The 21,265-nt window shown below is 34.6% G+C and overlaps 1 long non-coding RNA gene across 1 annotated transcript in view; it reads right to left on the bottom strand.

Moving 5' to 3' along the window:
- The window catches only part of LOC110255677, a 793,233-nt gene that overhangs the window by 333,739 nt on the left and 438,229 nt on the right, over positions 1-21,265 (bottom strand). The window contains exon 9 of the long non-coding RNA XR_002336321.1: positions 2,645-2,752. This is a non-coding gene — a long non-coding RNA (uncharacterized LOC110255677). The remainder of the gene's footprint in view (positions 1-2,644; positions 2,753-21,265) is intronic.

The raw sequence follows: 21,265 nt of genomic DNA, 5'->3' as shown, positions 1-21,265 counted from the left end.
GGTAACTTTCTCTGTAACTACACAACCTCCCATACTAAGGTATCAGCTAATAACTTCAAGGTCTTACAACTTTCTCATCATTGTTCTTCAGTCCCTTTTTCCATCTCCCAGCCCCATTTGTTGCAGTTCCATTAGTCAGAAAACAAAGAACCCAACTTTGTAACTTGATGCTTGATCCCAGATCCTTGAATGCAAGTTAAGACAATAAAGTATCACGTGAGCCATCCTTATCCTGAACCAACATATCTGACCCATCTAAATACTGTACACGTACCTCTGTGAAGTATTGTTTTACTCATTTTGCACTGGGTGAAAATCTCATTACCTTTCTAGAGGCAAAGGTGAAAAAGGTTTTGCAAAAACAATGCATCTGCACAATGTCATGGGTAAAAGATTTTGTCATCTATGTTTCCAATTGCTTACAGCTCAGACTCTGTTCCAACAATAGATCATGGTGTGTCTTATATCAGGGAGTACTTGGATTTTCCTTCATATAAATGCTTTCAGCAATATCAGCACACAAGCCAGGGTTTTCTGCTAACCTGCATGAAGCTATTTCACTGATTCTGTAATAAACTATGTCAGATTCATTTTCACACACCACACACACTGAGAGCTTAATGCCATTCAGGGCAACTGGTCCAGCAATGTTTTCTTTCTTTTCCTACCTTCTCTTTTTTTTGGAAACATTTCAAAAAAAAAAAAATGGTCTTACAATCAAGATGTGAACTGTGCAAAAAACATTAAAAGATATGTTTTGTTTGTGTATTTAAGTTGATGTATTTGTCACTTCAGATAATCCAGGTTTAATTCTCAGGGTTTGATGTTACTTGGTTGCCCAATTTGCTTTATTATTCTAATTCACCTTCATACTTTCTAGACACTTACTGTATAGAGTAACTTACAAATATTTTATTTTAAGTGAATGTCTATTGTGAGATTTAAAGTAGTGGAACATGATCTCTTTCCTCTTAAAAACATCTCTATATCAGCTAGTAAAAACAGATTTGGGGTGGGCTTGAATCCTGAAGTGCAAAAAAAAAAAAACCAGAGGATAATCAAGTGGCAAGGTTGTGATCTGAACTAGGGTTGATAGGCAGGGATGGAGAGAAGTGGATCACTTAAAACATACATTTGCAAAGCAGAATCAAGATGACGTAGAGGGACAACTCTTCCCTGAGGCTAGAATGCCCTTTCATCTCTTTATCTGGCTAATAATATTCTGCTTCCAAGCTTCCATACCCTGGAAGCCTACTCTCCTTTGCTCCTGCTGAGAAACGGTCTAAATGCCTTAGCGATGTGCCTTCATCTTTGGGAAGCAACACTCTCCAAGCATTTCTTTACTTGTTTATCATCCTCATGAGACTCTAAAGTGCTCATTGTCGAAAATCAACATATTCCATTTCTGTAATGCTAATGTCAAACAATTTTTTACCATGCACTGAGCTTATTAAATAAGAATATATATGTATTTGTCTTTTCTAGGGCCTCTTCCATGGCATATGAAGATTCCCAGGCTAGGGATCTAATTGGAGCCATAGCCACCGGCCTACGCCAGAGCCACAGCAGTGCGAGATCCGAGCTGCGTCTGCAACCTACACCACAGCTCATGGCAACGCTGAATCCTTAATCCACTGAGCAAGGCCAGGGATCGAACCCGCAACCTTATGGTTCCTAGTCAGATTCGTTAACCACTGCGCCACGACGGGAACTCCTGCATTAAACAGAATACTTAACTTTCAATGGCTTAAATATTTGATTTTTCTGTATAACAAGATGCATAGAAATGAATGTACACTGAAGTTCATTTGGTTGGCCCAAATATTAGGACCAGTCTATCCGTGACTTTATTCCCTTCATTATTGCAAATAGTCTCCCTGGCAGGAAACATTATATTTGGCTTCAAAAACAAATGATCTAGGACATCTGGAGACAAACTTTATCTTTTCTTTTTATCAGAAAAAATACAAAACACTTCAGAAATTCCCCAAAATGCCACCATCACCCTAATACCAAAACCAAAGATACTACCCAAAAAAGAAAATCACAGACTAATATCTTTGATAAATATTTCTCAAAATACTCATTTGTGATGCAAAAATTCTCAACAAAATTTTAGCAAACCAAATCCAACAACGCATAAAAACGATCATACACCACAACCAAAACAGTAATACTGAATTAGACAGAATTGCTTCCCAGAAACCCATAGGTTCAAGAGAGGCTAGGAAAGCAAGTATATGGCTTTTCTCTCTTCTCTATGAATGTGAGAAGGAAGAAGGACATTGGAAATTCTTAATAGCTGAGTGAGTCCACCATGGGTGATTTACCAGAGGCTCAAAACCATGTTTTAATAAATTATATGTTATTTAAATATATATATTTGAAGATTAGTAAATGCTAGATTAATAAAAGACTGATTAGTCTCTACTCTTTGATATAAAACTGCTCAAATTAAACACATTTAAAATATTCTTTTCTGTTGTAGATATTAACTCAAATTTGACAATTCTTATACAACTTAATTTTAAGACTTGTAGAGATCATGGTCTGTGCATTTACATGTGCCTATTTAATGAGCTTAGGTTGTCATAACAAAATACCATATACTAGGTGGTTTAAACAACAAAAATTATTTTCTCACAGTTCTGAAGGCTGGAAGTCAGAGATCTTGGTGTCAGCATGGTTGGGTTCTGATGAGAACTCTTTTCCTGGCTTGCCAGTGGCTACCTTCTCACAATGTCTTCATACACTGGAGAGGGACAGAGAGAGAGGAAAAAAATAAGAAAGGGAAAGAAAGGTTTCTTCTCTGTTTATGATGTCACAGTCCTATTAGATTAAAGCCTCACCCTTATGGATTCATTTAACTTTAAATACCTCCTATAGACCATCCCCCATCTCCAGACAGAGTTACAGTGGTGGGGATGTGTGTGTTAGGGACTCAACAAATGAATTTGGGGGCAACACAATTAAGTCCATAGCATCCATATAGCCAGCTAGCTGTTTTATATGATTTAAAAAAAAAAAAACAAAAACAATGACAACAATAAGAACAAACCAGTTTTTTAAGCCAGTGCATAAATATGTGCATTTAGATATCTGACATTGACTTACTGACTTTTCCATTCAAACACATTTATTTCAGAATGGTAAGATGAAATATATTGCTTGTCATTTCTTTCTTCTAATCTTGCCTTTTGAAGAGGAGACATCATTAATTTTGATGAATCTAAGTTACCGATTTTTGAGAGGTCATGCTTATGATTTCGTATTAAAGGAATCTTTGCCTTACTAATATCACGAAAATATCCTCCTATATAATCTTCTAAATGTTTCACAGTTTTAGGTTTTCCACTAGGCCAGTATTGACTAAGTTTTTACATATGGTACAGATATGGATCAAAGCTATGTATTATGTATGTTTGTATGTATGTATGTGCATATTTGTTTATCTATCCAACTATGTATTTATGTCAAATTGATCCAGCACAATTGTGGCAAAATTTGCCTATTGTTGATTATTACAGTAATGTTGACCTCAAAGAAGGAGTTAGGAAGTACTTCTTCTTCTTCTTCAATTTTCTCTAGAGTTTATATGGAATTGATATTAATTCTTCTTTAAAATGTCATAGATGTTACCAGTGAAGCCATCTGGACCTGGACCTATCTTTTCAACGATTAATATAGAGATACTTATTCAGCTGAACTATTTTTTTTCTTTGTTTGCTTTTAGGGATGCACCTGCAGCATAAGAAGTTCCCAGGCTAGGGGTCTAATTGGAGCTGCAGCTGCCAGCCTGCACCAGAGCCACAGCAATGCAAGATCCAAGCTACATCTGCAACCTACACCACAGCTCACGGCAACACTGGATCCTCAACCCACTGAGCAAGGCCAGGGATTTAACCTGCATCCTCATGGATACTAGTCAGGTTTGGTACCCCTAAGCCACGACAGGAACTCCCATCAGGTAATCTATTCTTTAGTGAGTTTTCAGTTTGTCATTTTTGAAGAATTTGGCCATTTTATAAAACTTGTCAAATTTGTTGGCATAAACATATTGACAATATTCCATTAATATATTTTCAATAGTAACGGAATTTGCAGGATTTTTATCTCTCTCATTTCTTATGTTAGTAACATGTTTCTTCTCTATTTTTCCTGGTTAACTTAATTATAGGTTTATCAATTTAAATTCTTGTCTAGAAGAATACACTTTTGGTTTCATTGATTTTATTATTTTTCTGTTTTGTATTTCCATATTATCATCTATAATTTACCCTCTACTGATTACTTAAGGCATAATTTTACATTTTATAACTTTTAAATTGAATAAAATCAGTTTGACCTCCTTTCCTTTTACATTATAGCCATCCAATGCTATAAATTTTATTCAATTTAATGCTCTATCTGTATCCCTCATATTTTTGTATGTAGTATTAGTATTTTCACTAAGCTAGATATATTTTCTAGTCATTATTTTGATTGCTTTTCTGACCTATCAGTTTAAAAGTCTACTATTTAGTTTTCAAATACTTGATAATTTTTAAAAATTTTTTTCTGTCATTCATTTCTAATTATCACCAAATGGTCTTAAAACATGCTTTCTGTGATTTGGTTTCATGGAATTTTATTTCAGTTTGCTTTATGATCCAGAAAGGTCCATCTTGGTAAATTTACTTTTCCATACTTTAAAATAATTCATATTCTGTGGTTGTTAGGTATCATGTCATGAAGTAAAAATTATTATAAGATGGCAAAGCATTTATAATTATCATGTTCCTATGATGAATTAACTTATGACTCATATTAAATAAACCTCTTCACACTTGGTAAAATTTTTGCAAGGAATTCTGTTTTGACTGTCGGTAATGTAATCACCCCAGACTTCTTTGATTTGCATTAGCATAGTATTCCTTTTTATTATTATTATTCTACTTTTAACCTATTGGGTGTGTTTATCTTTAAAATAGTTTTCTTTTTGGCAGTGTATATCTTTTTCTTGGGTTTTATCTATTGAACAACTTCTTCCTCTTAACTGAGATATTTAAATTGTGTACCTTTAGTGTAAACATTAATATAAGTGTATCCTTGTACATATAATATTGTCAGTTGCTTTATATTTATCCTATTTGTTTGATCTTCTCAAGACTTCTTCACTTACTTCTTCTTATGAAGAAACAAAGGATATAGATGTACTCATGTGGATATCTCTCTCCTGTTCTGTCAATATGTTATTAGCCACATGATTCATATGGCCACTGAGTACTTGAAGTGTAAGCAGTATATACTCAAAAATTTCAAAGACTTAGAAAAAAGTAAAATATCTTATTTTCTAAATGTATTATATAGTTAAATGATAATTTTTGATGTGAAGGATTAAATGAATTACATTACTAAAATTTATTCTGCTTGTTTATTTTTAACTTATTTTATTTTATTTTTATTTTATTTTTTTTTTCGTCTTTTTGCTATTTCTTGGGCCGCTCCCGCGGCATATGGAGGTTCCCAGGCTAGGGGTCCAATCGGAGCTATAGTCTCCGGCCTAATCCAGAGTCACAGCAACGCGGGATCCGAGCCGTGTCTGCAACCTACACCACAGCTCACGGCAACGCTGGATCGTTAACCCACTGAGGAAGCGCAGGGACCAAACCCGCAATCTCATGGTTCCTAGTCGGATTCGTTAACCACTGCGCCACGACGGGAACTCCTATTTTTAACTTTTTAAAGTGGCTTCTAGGAAATTTAAATTACATGTGTGGCTCACATTATACTCTCTCTAATAGATAGCACTACCTTAGATCAGGATACAGCAAAACTATTTTTTATAAACCACCAGATAATGAACATTTGGCTTTGTAGAACTAGTCTCTGCTGAACTTTGCAATCCTGGCATTGTATTAGGAAAGCATCCTTAGACAACAAATAATAAATGGAAGTGGCTGTGCTACAAAACAACTCTATATACAAAATTTGGGAGAGAGAGGGTTTGGCTTATGGGCCTTGTTTTGGTGCCCTTTTGATACAAAAATTTTGAGAATTGAAGTTATGTATAATTTACAGTCAAGGAACAGAAAGATAAAAGCTTTATCCTCTGATGATATTGAAGGCTATAATAGCAGTCCTTGATCAACAATATTTTAGGTATGACAAAAATAAACTACTATCTCAGTTATGCCTCCGTTTTTAACATATATGTGGCTAAATCTAGTTACATTTATATGTCATGATTCCGTTATATGATTCTGCAAGTTTAAAATTTATAAAATTCATCAGTCCATCCTCAGTCCAAAATTGGCCACTTTCATGTTCATATCACTTTCATATAGCTAACTAATATCTACCTAACTTTTCTTATTATCTTTCTATTATACTTTCAACCAGTATCTAGCAGGTTTACTTTGTATTAAGCTAGTATTTATAAATTCTAATGGAGTAAATAAAGATTAATATAATGTGCAAAAAATATGTATCACCAAAGTTTCTACATCTGAGGAATCAACCTCAGTGAGCAAGGAAAAAGAAAGCCAAAAAGTTCATTACTCATAATCCTATTACTTTTCTTCACAGCTATCATCTTTATGAAAAATTACCCCATTAAATATGGTAAATCAAAGTAATTCATCAGTTAATGTGTTGTTTCGTATGCTGATTATGAGATGAAATGTCACAATTGATTCTATTTTTTAACCCTAGTTACTTATACCAATTGTATGACTTTTTGTTAAATTTGTATTTCATGCCTCTTAACATTAGATGACTTGGAAATTCTGGCCAGCTTATCTGATGATGGATAAAGTCAGGTCCAACATTTTCTCCATAATATAGCAGAAAATTAAGTAGGACTTAAATGATGTATAAATTACCACAATTTTGTGTGGAGTTAATGCTAACAGGACTTTTATGGAATGCCAGAAAAACTCTAGAATAAAAAGATTTACCTCAGAGTTCCATTATGGTGCAATGGGTTAGGCTGAGGATAAGGTGTTATTACTGCAGTGGCTTGAGTTGTTGCTGTGGCATGTATTCGACCCTGACCCAGGAACTTCCACACGCCATGGGCACAGTTAAAAATAAAAAAAAAAAAAAAGGATTTATCTCTTTTCACAAACAAAGAAACAATCAAATCATCCTGGAGCTCTTTTTCAATGTGTAAATCTGAAAAATCCAACAGTCTATATTATGAAACTAATGTGAAGCCAGGACAATACCCTTGGGAATAAGGTTCAAAAGAAGAGAGAGGCAAGTAGTTTAAATAGAAACAAATTCAACTCATTGCACCACAATTTGCTCATCTTCAGTCCTCGCTATCCCCTTGCATTCTAGAAATTTTTATCCCACTATATTCTTTGTATGTAGATTAAAACAACAACAACAACAACAACCGTATCAGGAAGGCTGAGAACATATCCAATGTTGCTGAACTGAATGTAGATTTAAATTCAAGTTTGGTTGATGTGAGAACTGATACTTTGACAACGATATCCAAGACTGTAGATGATCGATATGGCTTTCTGTGAATTATAATCTCCTCTAGAAAAAAGAATTGCTTTCAACACCAGTGAAGAAAGAATAAATTGTCCAGTTGTCACTGCCTGCATGACAGTGGTGTCAGTGAACTTATATATGAAAACACACCCAGTGGGTTTTCTAAGTTGCTAGCAGTCAGCAAGAGCAAAGATAAATGTGACATCTGTAATACTCAACTCATTTTTCCCTTGTCATGGCTTTTTGATTATAGTTTCAAATATTGCCAGTACACAACTGGATTCAATTGGTTTCTTAACCTCAGGGTTAAACCTCAGGGATATACTCTTCATTAAAATCTGTTTTCAATGGTTTCAGGCTTCTCTCCTGGTTGATTATGCCACAATATATATTTTTCTGAAAAAAACATTTTCATGTTCTTTGAAAAAAATCAAAATGATGCTTTCAAGTGCTCAACAGAGTTAATAACAATGAATTGACTCCAAATAAATGTCACTGAGGAAAATTTGTAGCCGTCATCACCATCAGTTGAAATACAAAAAAGCCCACTCCATCATTATTCTTTTAATACACACAAAGACACACACACACACTCTCAAGTCAACCAGTTCAGAATGGGCTCTAGACACTGCTATAGTCTTTTTTTTTTTTCTTTTCTTTCTTTTTTTTTTTTTTTTTGGTAACAATGACAAGAACCAAAAGAAAAACCTTTGTGGTTAAGTCCTAATGCTGCAGTGAACACTGGGGTACATATACCTTTTAGAATTAGGGTTTTCGTTTTCTTCAGATAAACACTCAGAAGTGGAATTGCTAAATGGTAGTTCTAATTTTAATTTTTGAAGAAACTCCATACTGTTATCTATAGAGGTTGTAGCAACTGACATTCCCACCAGCAGTGCATGAAGCTTCTTTTTTTCATATCCTCACCAACACTTGTTATATCTTATCATTTTGATAAGTTATTCTGACTGATATTAGGTGATATTTCATTGTAATTTTGATTTGCATTTCTCTGATGATAAGTGATGTTGAGCAACTTTTCAAGTACCTGTTAACCATTTTTCTATCTTAGGATATTCAGATCCTCTGCTCATTTTTCAGTGGACTTTTATATATTTTGATATTTAACTATATGATTTCTTCATATATTTTTGATATCAGTTCTTTATCAGATAGAGGAATACATTGGAGATATTGAGGGCTGGGTTCTAGACCACTACGGAAAAGCAAATTAGCAATAAAGTGAGTCACATGAATTTTTTATTTTTTCAGTGCATACAAAAGTTATGTTTATACTCTGCTTTGGTCTCTTAAGTGTTTGATGGTATTATATCTAAAACAACAATGTACATAACTTAAAAATTCTTTCTTGCTAAAAAATGCTATTCATTATCTGAACTTTCAGTGAGTCATAGAAGTAACATCAAAGATCAATGATTACAGATCACCAAAACTAATATAATAATAACAAAAATGTTTGAAATGTTGTGAGAGTTATCAAAATGTAACACTGAGGCATGACGTAAGCAAATGCTTTTAGAAAAAAGATGCTAATAGATCTTTATGCTGATAGATCCACACAGGGTTGCCACAATTTGTAAAAAACAGACTATCTGTGGAGTACAGTAAAATGAGGTATGCTGGTCTATCGTTTTCATACATTGCCCCCATGTAGTTTGTCTTTTCTTTTTTTGATGGCTGCCTTTGCTGCTCAAATACTTTTTAGTTTGATGTAGTCTCATTTGTTTACCTTAGCTTTATGCACCCTAGAGTTTATTGCAACATTATTTACAATAACCAAAATATGGAAGCTATCTAAGCATCCATCAATGGATAAACGGGCCTGTTGGCTATCTGTATATCTTCTTTGGAGAAATGTCTATTCAGGTCTTTTGCCCATTTTTCAACTGGATTGATTTTTCTGTTGTTTGTTTTTGCTGTTAAGTTGTATAAGTTGTTTGTATATTTTAGAGATTAAGTCCTTGTCAGTTGCATCGCTTGAAGCTATTTTCTCCCACTCAGTAGGCTGTCTTTTTGTTTTTTATGGTGTCCTTCGCTGTGCAAAAGCTTGTCAGTTTGATAAGGTCCCACTGGTTTATTTTTGCCTTTTTTTCTGTTGCCTTGGGAGACTGACCTAAGAAAACATTTGTACAGTTGATGTCAGAGAATGTTTTGTCTGCTTTTTCTTCTAGGAGTTTGATGGTGTCTTGTCTTAAATTTAAGTCTTTAAGCCATTTTGAGTTTATTTTTCTGCATAGTGTGAGGGTTGTTCTAGTTTCATTGATTTACATGCAGCTGTCCAGTTTTCCCAGCACCACTTGCTGAAAAGAAGTAAGAAAGAGAAAGACAAATACCATATATCACTTATACCTGGAATTTAACATATGGTACATATGAACCTTTCCACAGAAAAGAAACTCATAGACTTGGAGAACACACTTGTGGTTGCCAAGGGGGAGGGGGAGGGAGTTGGATGGACTGGGAGTCTGGGGTTAATAGATGCAAACTATTGCATTTGGAGTGGATAAGAAATGAGATTCTGCTGTATAGTACAGGGAACTATACCTAGTCACTTATGATGGAACATGATGGAGGATAATGTGAGAAAAAGAATACACACACACACACACACACACACATACATGTGTGACTGGGTCACTTAGCAGTAGAGTAGAAATTGACAGACCACTGTAAACCAACTATAATGAAAAAATAAAAATCATTAAAAATAAAATATAGAAAATAGAGAAATGGGTAAAGAAATGTATTTATAGTGGAATATTACTCATCCATAAAAATGAATGAAATCTTGCCTGGGGGCAGGGAGAGGGTGGGACTGGGAGCTTGGGGTTAACAGATGCAAACTATTGCTTTTGGAATGGATTAACTGTGAGATCCTGCTGTATAGCACTGAGAACTATGTCTAGATACTTACAACAGAGCATGACAATGGGAGAAAAAATTATGTATACATGTATGTGTAACTGGGTCCCCATGCTTTACAGTGGAGGAAAAAAAAGTGTGTTGTGGGAAATAACAATAAAAAAAAATCTTGCCATATGTGACAGCATGGATGGACCTAGAATATAGTTTGCTAGATAAGAAAGAGATAAAGACAGATACTGTAATATTGCACTTAAATATGGAATCTAAAAAACAAGACAGATGATGAAACCTAACAAAACAGAAACAGACCCACTGATACAGAGAACAAACTGTTGGTTGCCAGAGGGGAGGGGTAGGGAGATGGGAAAAATAGGCAAAGGGGACTAAGAGGAACAGACTTATAGTTATGAAATAAATAAGTCATAGGATGTAATGTTCAGTATATAGAATATAGTCAATAATACTGTAAAAACTTTGTATGGTGACATGGTAACTAGACTTAACATGGAAGTCATGTCATAGTGTATAAAAACATTGAATCACTATGTTGTACACCTGAAACTAATACAATATTGTAATTATACTTCAGTTAAAGTAAGTCTTAATTCTGAATCTGTATCACTCTCATGACTTCTCCTTCCTTTATAACATTCTGGGTTCAAGCTTATCTTTAATAAGCCATCCATCAACTCCATCCACAGTGACCACCTGCCTTTGTCAATAGTAGGTACTTTTGTTCCTTTTTATTAGATATGTATTTAAGTCCCTTTATTCACTAGAGGAATTCTAAGTTACACTATAGAAATTAATGAATTCAAATGTATACATAGGGAAAATGTGCTGCCTTGTGGGACACATTGGCTTTGACAAAATTCCTGATTTAGACAGATTAACTGAGAGAAGGATGGCACCTAACTTGACACACCAAGAAAATAAAAGCCTCATCCCTCCTCTCAGTCAAAACATCCCATGTGGTACATACACACCTGAAAGCATGTGCGTCCCTCTCTATGTATACTCTACAGTATCTCGTTATTACTTAAACTAGTTTTTTTTTTTTTAAATATTTGCCTTTTGAATGAAAGTGATGCTTTCCAGAAGGAAAAGAAGCAGGAAATCAAAACCATTTAAAGTCTAAGTCTCCTTCAATTATTATCAAACAGACTGAAACAGTAATAAATTGGGGTGCCAAATTCTGATGAACTGAATACTTAGGAAGGAGGTCTGAATATCCATTGGAATAAAAGACCTGTTCATATATTAATATTTTACCAAAGTTCAGGGAACTGGGGTGCTGATATCTAAGAAGGTTAATACAATACCTAACAGCCTAAGGAAGTTGGTGAGTTCAAGAACTGCATAAAAGGCAATATAAATCTGGATTTATGGGTTTTAAATAATCACCAAGTAGGAATCCCTCTCAGAAGAGTTTGGCAATTTTATTCATTCTTACTGTGGTGTAACTGTTTGCCTGAAAATGAAGACCATACTTTTAGGTTTCTGTTAGATTAAGGACAGCAGAATAACTTCTAAAATCTACCAGCAAGCACAAAGCTTGGTTAATAGGCATCTCATGACAATAACGACAAAGGCTGGTAGAAGCTGGGAATTTCTTATGCTGTAAATATTGATTATTCGAACAACCTGTTTTTCATGTTGGTAGCTATCTAGTACTCCCAGTGCCAGTACAAGATGTTTTTTTTTGTTTGTTTGTTTATTTGTTTGTTTGTTTTTAAGACACCCGTCAGATTTGAAACACAGGTACTGGTCTCACCCAAATAGAAAATTAAAACAATGGTAAGGGAAATTCTAAAGTAAAAGAGATAAAGCAGATGAAGACAATAATTGTTTTGGTTCCCTGGAGAATTGAATGGGCATGGAGGGACTTCAAAATGCTTGGCGCTCTATAAGCCCTGCACGATCTTACTAGTTCAAAACATCATTTCAGTATTTGATGAATGGCCCCACCCATTTGATGAGTGAAAATGAATATTTAGCCATGTAAGGAAAAGTGTTGGGACTCTGCAGGAGTTTTCTAGATTTTTTTTTTACTTGAAAGCATATTTTTACCAATCAAAACTTACACATATTAGGCTGTGCCATTAGCTATACAGATTAATTATATATATATATATTTCATAATATATATTTCATGTTTTATATTTATAAAATAAAAATATTTGTAAATTTTTATATGGATTATATATACACATTATATATATAATTTATCTGTAATATCTGGATTACACATACATAAAAATTAATTTCTAAATCAAATTAACCATTTCTATAGACCAGGAGCATTGTATTATTAAAATTATGTGGCCAATTATGAAAATTTGGATGGAGTATTATTTCCCAATCACAGGTTTGATCTAGGAATCTGGCCTGGCTAGTTAAAAGCACTTAGTCAAGTTACTTAAACCATCTGTGGCTTTGTTCCCCTCTATAAAAAGAATGTTTATTTTGGGGATTATTGTAGGATTAAATAAGATAAAAATAGCAAGCGCAAGGCATTCATAATGTACCAAGCTCTGCTTCTGCATTACTTCATTAAATTGTCATAGAAACTCTATAGGTAGATTTTATTATTAACCTCACGAACAAACGGTTCAATTAAGGCACAGAAAAGTGAAATAACTTCCCCAAGGTCCCATAGTATGTGATAAAGCCTGGATTCATGAGCCTAGGCAGTGTAGCTCCAAACTACATATCTTCAAGCACTACGCTTGTTGTTTCTATCAAAAAAGACATGTAAGTTCCTAGTAGAATGCCTTATCCAAAATAAATTCTCAAGTGGTAACCGTTATTATTCTTACAAGTTAATACACTGTAATTTTTAAGTTAGTATAACTTTTTGAGAAGCAACATTTCAACACAGCTTCTAGTTTCAGCTCCAACATTTACATAAAGAACTTAGAAGTCCTTACTCCTATTCCTACAGTAAGAAAAGGAAGAGAAAAATGTCACTGAAAATCCATGACTTTTCCTGGACTCTTCAGGTGACTGAGGTCACAGGGCAAGCCACTGCCCTGAAATCTGGAGCGACAAAGAAATCCAGAATTACAGTTGCGATCTGGTTATTAAAGAAGTCGATAGAGTCATAAACTGCTAGCAATATTTAAATGGAAATGCTCTTAATGAATTGCTGGAGGCTAGTGTGCACTGACTTGAGAGTGACAAACTCCTGGGGCTTTCTAATGGAAAGAGAGAAACAGAAGCAACCCTCAGCTAAGCTACCTACTACCACCAAAGTTTCCTAAGACAGGTACATTAAAGGATACCCCAGTCAAAGAAATGCTTTCTATGTGGGACTTCATTGTTTTGAATAATAGGTCACAGCACGTGAAAGCCCTTCTATAAAATGTGTACCAAGTCTTGAAAAGAAGGTAAGCTCTAGGGTTTTTATTTCCTCCTAAATATACCTGCAATGTTAAGAATGAAAACTTTAAAGAACTCAAAACTGCTTTATGTTTTATAATGTGGGAAGTGTTTTGAACTCAGTGACTATTTACTATATCATAGCCTGTGATGTATTCTGCTCTCACCTTTTAAGGGGTGGCATGATCCATTACTATTCTAATTTTTTGTTGTTGTTTGTTTGTTCTTTTGTGGTTTTTTTTTTTTTTTTTTTTTTTTTTTTTAGGGCTGCACCTTGGCATATGTAAGTTCCCTGGCTAGGGTCAAATTGGAGCTGCAGGTGCCAGCCTACACTGCAGCCATAGCAATGCAGGATCCAAGCTGCATCTGCCACCAACACCAAAACTCATGGCAATGCTGGATCCCCAACCCACTGAGCAAGGCCAGGGACCAAACCTGCATCCTCATGGATACAAGTCGGATTCCTTACTGCTGAGTCATTACAGGAACTCCCTATCATAATTGTTTTAATTAAGCAGTCAATGCTATCCTAGCATTTCATCTTAATTATATATACCAAAAGGTAGACTTATTTTGCATATGTAAACTAATGAGTTGTCAAAACGAAAGTAGACTGCATTCTGCACATAAAGTCTTTAATTTTCTCTTTAGAATTCTTAGGGAGTTCCCATTGTGGATCAGTGGTAACAAACCCAACTAGTATGAATGAGGATGCAGGTTCAATCCCTGGCTTAACTTCAGTGGGTTAAGGATCTGGTGGTGATCTGAGAGCTATGGTGTAGGTTGCAGATTTAGCATTGCTGTAGCTGTGGCATAGGCCAGCAGATGTAGCTCTGATTTGACCCCTAGCCTGGGAACTTTCATATGCTGCAGGTGCAGCCCTAAAAAGCAAAAAAAAAAAAAAAAAAAAAAAAAAAAAAAAAAAAAGAGGAATCCTTAGGAATGATATTTAAATAAAAATAAATTAATACTCAAATAGAATATTTTCATTAAAAATATGAATGTAGACTAAAGTCTCTTATCTTAAACATAATCAAGAGTACAGGAGTTCCCGTCATGGCTCAGTGGTTAATGAATCCGACTAGGAACCATGACGTTGTGGGTTCAATCCCTGGCCTTGCTCAGTGGGTTAACGGCATTGCCGTGAGCTGTGGTGTAGGTCCAGATGCGGCTCAGAGCCTGCTTTGCTGTGGCTCTGGTGTAGGCCGACTGCTACAGCTCCGATTGGACCCCTAGCCTGGGAACCTCCATATGCTGCGGAAGTGGCCCAAGAAATGGCAAAAAGACAAACAAACAAACAAAAACGACTACAAAAAATATTTTATTGATGTTATCTGAAACAGCAGAATTCCTACTGCCTCTAACCTGTAAAGTTAAACATGACTGAGGCGGAGGGCAGAATACTGGATTTGAAACTGGAAATTCTGGGCTTGCATATAAATCCATCATAGATTTTTCTTATTATGATTTTTAAGCACATAACCTTTATAAACTGCATCCACCAATTACAAAATGGGAAGAGTGAGTCCACATCAATGTTGATATCTTAACTATTATAAGAATATTATAATATGATGTAAGTAATAGAACATTATAAATTAACTTCTAGGCCATCTTTGACATGTTTACATAGAAACCTACACTATCCTTTCTGTTTGCAGGGTTAACATCAAAGCAAGTTCCAGAAAGATCATTATATCCTTGATATATCCTATCCAAACAAACAGGGTGGAGGTGAAAGTGCAAACCAAAGATAAAAGATGCACACTTCCTTAGAAAATATGAAGTCCCCCCCCTTTTTTTTCACTTGCCAAGGAATCATTACATGCCAACCTTTTTTATGTGGGTAATTGAGTTTTATTTTAGTTAGAAATTATGTTTTCACTGTTTTATCGCTTTAAATTAAAATCACTCTCTTTCCTCAAGCTTTATTGTCCTAAAAAATTAACAGAGAAGTGAGAAACATGTATTCTGCTTTTTATAACTGTACACATTATATGTATCCTATTATCAGGGAAAATATGCACTTGGAACTTTAATGGAGGAAACTACTAGTCTTTCCTCAAACAAAAAGTCTTCCAAAACCACTCCAAGATAACAGAGAACTCCTCACACATATTTCATGCAATGTTATTCTTGAGTATTCTACCAATCCAACCTATCATTTCACCCTGTCTCAGTTTTATCTGGAAAGATACAGTCTCTATTTCAATGAATCAACCATAACGAAGAGAATAGCAATCAATTGAAATCAATCCAGATTTGACACAGGTGTAAGATTAGTAGACAAGGACTTTAAAACAAATATTGTAACTGTGTTATGTATGTTTTTTAAAGCATATTTAAAGCTACTTAAAAAAAAAAAGACCCAAATCAAATTTCTTGAGGCAAAAATGACAATGTCTAGGATGAAGAATACATTGGGCAACATTAATGACAGATGAGACACTGGAGAAGAAAGATGACTGAAGTTGAAAACATAGTAATACAAAAGATCTAAAATGACACACAGAAAGAAAAAAATGTAATGAATTCTAGGACAACTTCAAGTGACCTAACATATTGTAAACTGAGGAAGGAAGGAAAAGAAAATTCCTAGAGGCTTGAGCTATGATGGTGCTAAGTTATGGAAGAAAAGGAGGAACCTTGTTATAGAAGACAGAACTGAACTTGGAAACTGCAAAGTTGTAAATAACAAGTAAAGAAGATGGGGAAGAAAACTATAATATTTGTTGAATTAAAAACTAACTGGATCATAATCCAGAATTAAATTGAATTGAGTAGTGGGAAAAGAATAAAGCACCTAATAATGTAAACTATGAAAATATTGGAAGATTGATAGAAGTTCACATAGACCTTGTTTGGCTGTTTGAGTTTGATTGTTTTAGCCTCACAATACCTCATGAGGGTTTTTGAGCTCTGTGAAAAATAACCTGGATAAAATATGACAAAATTTGAGAAAAAATTATCCTGAGAATATTCAGATTGTGGTCCCATATTATTAGGTAAACTTCTGAGCGACACTAATTTTTCCCCCTGGGTATGTGAAATCTGGTATTACTAGTCACTGTCAGAAAAAATTATCATTTATATATTTTTTCAAATATTATATCTAAATTATCTGTTATTGTTAGAGAGACTTTCCATTTCTAAATACTTATAAGCTCCATGGAAAATTAAAGAAATCCTCACAGTTTAGCCTAAATATGTTTAAAAAAAATCTCTTACTTTTTTTTAGTTTTCTATATATAGTGGACACCTCACTAAATCATAATGGTTACAATTTGCTCAGCACTTTATGCCAGCTCCCTGAATGCATTTAATATGGAATTATGAAGGTCTAACCAAAAACAGTGATAGAATTTTCTTTTTTTATAATATACACATAAACAAATTTCTTAAAAAAGCTAAGTAGGAGTTCCCTTGTGGTATAGTAGGTTGAGGATCTGGTGTTGTTACTGCAACTGCTCAGGTTGCTGCTGTGGAGTGGGTTTGAACCTTGGCTTGGGAACTTCTACATGCTGTGGCTGTGACCAAAAAAATCCAAAAACAAAACAAAAAATAAAAATAAAAAACTGCTAAGTATATTTTCCTACATATACATAACTTCCAATGTTACATAGTTTTTTTTTTTTTTTTTTTTTTTTTTTTGTCTTTTTGCTATTTCTTTGGGCCGCTCCCATGGCATATGGAGGTTCCCAGGCTAGGGGTTGAATCAGAGCTGTAGCCGCCAGCCTACACCAGAGCCACAGCAACACGGGATCCGAGCTGCGTCTGCGACCTACATCACAGCTCACGGCAACGCCGGATCATTAACCCACTGAGCAAGGGCAGGGACCGAACCCGCAACCTCATGGTTCCTAGTCGGATTCACTAACCACTGCGCCACGACGGGAACTCCCCAATGTTACATAGTTTAATACATAAAATAGTATTCTTTAATATGTTTTTACATAAAAACTCCACTTTTATAATATGAACATATCATGTATCTATAGGTTATATTAGGATTTTGATGAATTATTGTAATGATCTTGGAAAAATGTTCATTCACTAGGCATAATTCCATGACACAGCCATATTCAACTTTAGTAATTTAAAACCTATCCCTTAAGAGTTACCTCTCTCTGTCAAACACATACACATTGAAAAATCTATCACAAATATCTCTTAAAGTTCAGAAATTATAAATGATATCATTTTTAATTATCGTGTATTATTTCACCATAGTATTGATGAATTATGTTTTATGCACATACTTGTTGTCTATATTTTGGTTCATGTGCTTTTTCAATGATTGCCTAATTTCAGTAGTCTAGGTTGATTTCAACTCCTACCAAAAGAAAGAGCTAAGGATGACACTGAAAATGTACAGGTTGGTCTAAAGTAGGGAAGTCTGAGAAACTGTTAATCGAAATAGCTCTATGAACAGGTGATGATAACATATACTAAAGCAGTGACCACAAAATGGGTAGGAGAGAAACATCAGTGATGCATTTCTGACATAGGGAAAGATTCTCCAGATTAAGATTTCCATGAAGATGGAAACGTTGCCCCTCTAGTCTTTATTTCCAGGGCTGATTATAGTGACCAGCACATATTAAGGAGCCAAAAACGTGGGGGGACAAAGAATAGAATGGAATGAAAAGAGTATTTACAGAAACGGATGCCTAAATTTTATGCATACTGAGTGAGGATTAAGACATTGAAGAAGCCTTGTTTTATTTGTTTTTTTGTGTGTGTGAAAATGGGAAGATCAATGCTCATATTGCTATTCCACTTTGAATGCCATTCTTTTTCATTATAACAAAACAGAGCATGGAACCCCTTCTAAGAATTTTTCTCTGTTCTTAAAATCTTTCCTTCAGAAAACATAAATTTCTTCTTTTACAAATAATTTTAAACATTTGCTCTTAATTTCTACACGAAGCTATACCATTAGATTTTATTTCCTCTATTTTGTAGCTATGTAATTGACAAGTACCTCATTTTTTCACACTTAATATCCCATGCTGCCTAGCATAGTACCTTGTATATTATAAGTATTTTAAAATTTGTAAATAAAAGTAAGATGCATAACTGTATCCTATATATTACTAAAGTTATTACTGATACTGGTTATATTTTAATAAATGAGGCAGTTTATGTACTTACTTTTCATTATTATATTTTGTGAGTCAGGGAACTGAGTTTCCCAAACACTCACCTGCTGTTTGATTTATGGCATACCAAGCCATATTAAGACTTCTCACAATCTGTGCTCAGGCACCCCTGTAATTGACTCAATAATCAATCTTATTTAGAAGCCAGAGCAGTAATAATAAAGTGTGCGAGAGCAAATACAGGGAAAAAAATATATAAAATAAAGACTTTCTGTGTATTTTCAATATTTCTTGTTACTAAATGTGAATTTCTCAAAGTAGTTTCTAAACGTCTTTCTGAGAAGACCTTGGATATTTTACTAGGGAGTAATGCATATCAATTACTTTCCCTTAAATCAAAGAATTGGAAGGTTATAGTCTAACTTTGTAGACAAGCAAAGATCTTACACAAATTATGGATATCGCTTTAAAATAATGCAATTTCTTCTTGCTCATTAAACCTTTCATAATTATTTTGGATTCTGGTGAAATACAATGTTAAAAATTTCTATCTTATTGATGGATCACTCTCACAAAAAGCCGAAACTCCTGATTTTACCCTTGGCTCTGTTACTTTTACTAGGCATAGGACCATGGGCAAGTCACTACCTCACTGGGTATTAGTTTTCATAAATCTGTTAAAAAAGACAGTAATATTCACTAAGATTATGGTTGTAGAAATTAAAAGAAATAGGTGATGATTTCACACTGCTGGCACATAGAAATTGATGAATCCATGTTTTTTTCTATTCATCAGTGGCAATGAGTTAAGGATTCTTGCCATGGTCTCTAATACATTTCTTATTGATTAGATACATGTTTTCTGTGTACTCTCTCAGTACTTGACTATTGGAGTATTTATCGATCCTGGAACAACTGTGCCTCAAACGTGACCCCTATTTTATTTTCTTTCTATGAATTTTTAAATTAAAGTATTGTTGATTTACAGTAATTCTTCAATTTCTATTGTTTAGCAGAGTGACCCAGTCATACACAATTCCTTGTGCTGTAGAGTTAGAGCCCATTGCCCAACAATTCCAAATGTTACAGTTTGTATCCACCAACACCACACTCCCCATACATCCCAAATGGATTAATTACTTATAGTTGTTTTTCGTTTTTTGTTTGTTTGTTTGTTTTTCTTTTTGCCATTTCTTGGGCCGCTTCTGTGGCATATGGAGGTTCCCAGGCTAGAGGTCTAATCGGAGCTGTAGCTGCCAGCCTACGCCAGAGCCACAGCAATGCAGGATCCGAGCCGTGTCTGCAACCTACACCACAGCTCAGGGCAACGCCAGATTGTTAACCCACTGAGCAAGGGCAGGGATCGAACCCTCAACCACACGGTTCCTAGTCGGATTCGTTAACCACTGCGCCACGACGGGAACTCCTAGTTATAGTTCTTGTTTGAGAACGTCCTAATATCATGGCAGGAAATAATTAAGAGGCCTCTACAGATTCTTCTCATGAAGAAAAATACTCTGTTCAGAAAAATGTCCAATGCACGTGAGTGCATAGAGAAATAACATCTCTAGGCCTGGCTTGAATGGGCTGGAATGAAAAAATAAGTCTGAAGGGAGAGAAGGATAACAAGAGAGAAAAGCAAGTCTATTGAAATTCTCTGTGGAAATACATAGCTAAGGACTTCTGAAGAATGGAGAATATTATAAATTGTATTTTTTATTGATAGGCTATGGTTTATATTTTCTAAACCTAAAATTATACTAGAAAAATGTGCCTAGTATTTTTAATAAATATTAGATGCAGGGATATGTTTCACATTTGGCTAAACACAAGGCATAGAGAAGGCTGTAGACATATTGGAAGTGAAACTATTATTAAAATACAAACAAGAAAGTGATAAGAAGGGGACCTTGGAAATGAGAATTTAAGCCACTAGTAGATATCTTATATTGTGTGTTAGACTTTTCATTGAACATAGATGGGAGTTGAAGCCAGTTTTATTTAAAGTGAATAATTCAATGCCAAGGCAACATCAGAGCACATATCTTCTTAGGAGTCTATTAATTATAGGATATTACACTCTTCAGAAGCATGGCTTTAATTTAATCTTTGATTTAATAGGTTTAATATTTATGATCAATCTCTCTGTAAGTAGACGATATAGTTGCTGTAAATATCATGCATACCCTTCTAGATAGGCCTAGGCAATCTTGAATTGCTGCTCACTTATGTTTCTCCCTCCGGAGAGGTATTTCACATCTTCTCAGGAATAATTATATCTAGACAATTTGAAAGATATTTTTTCCTCCAGAGGCAACATAACTTGTGTAATAATAGAATTGGGTGATATCATGCACACATTTTTCAGGAGTTAATCATTCTTCAGTTCATTTATACCCTTGAATTATGAA

This window comes from Sus scrofa, chromosome 10 (assembly GCF_000003025.6).
Source record: "Sus scrofa isolate TJ Tabasco breed Duroc chromosome 10, Sscrofa11.1, whole genome shotgun sequence".
NCBI classification, from domain to species: domain Eukaryota; kingdom Metazoa; phylum Chordata; class Mammalia; order Artiodactyla; family Suidae; genus Sus; species Sus scrofa.
The sequence above is the reverse complement of the archived record's forward strand: the minus strand, read 5'-3'. Positions and strand labels throughout refer to the sequence as shown.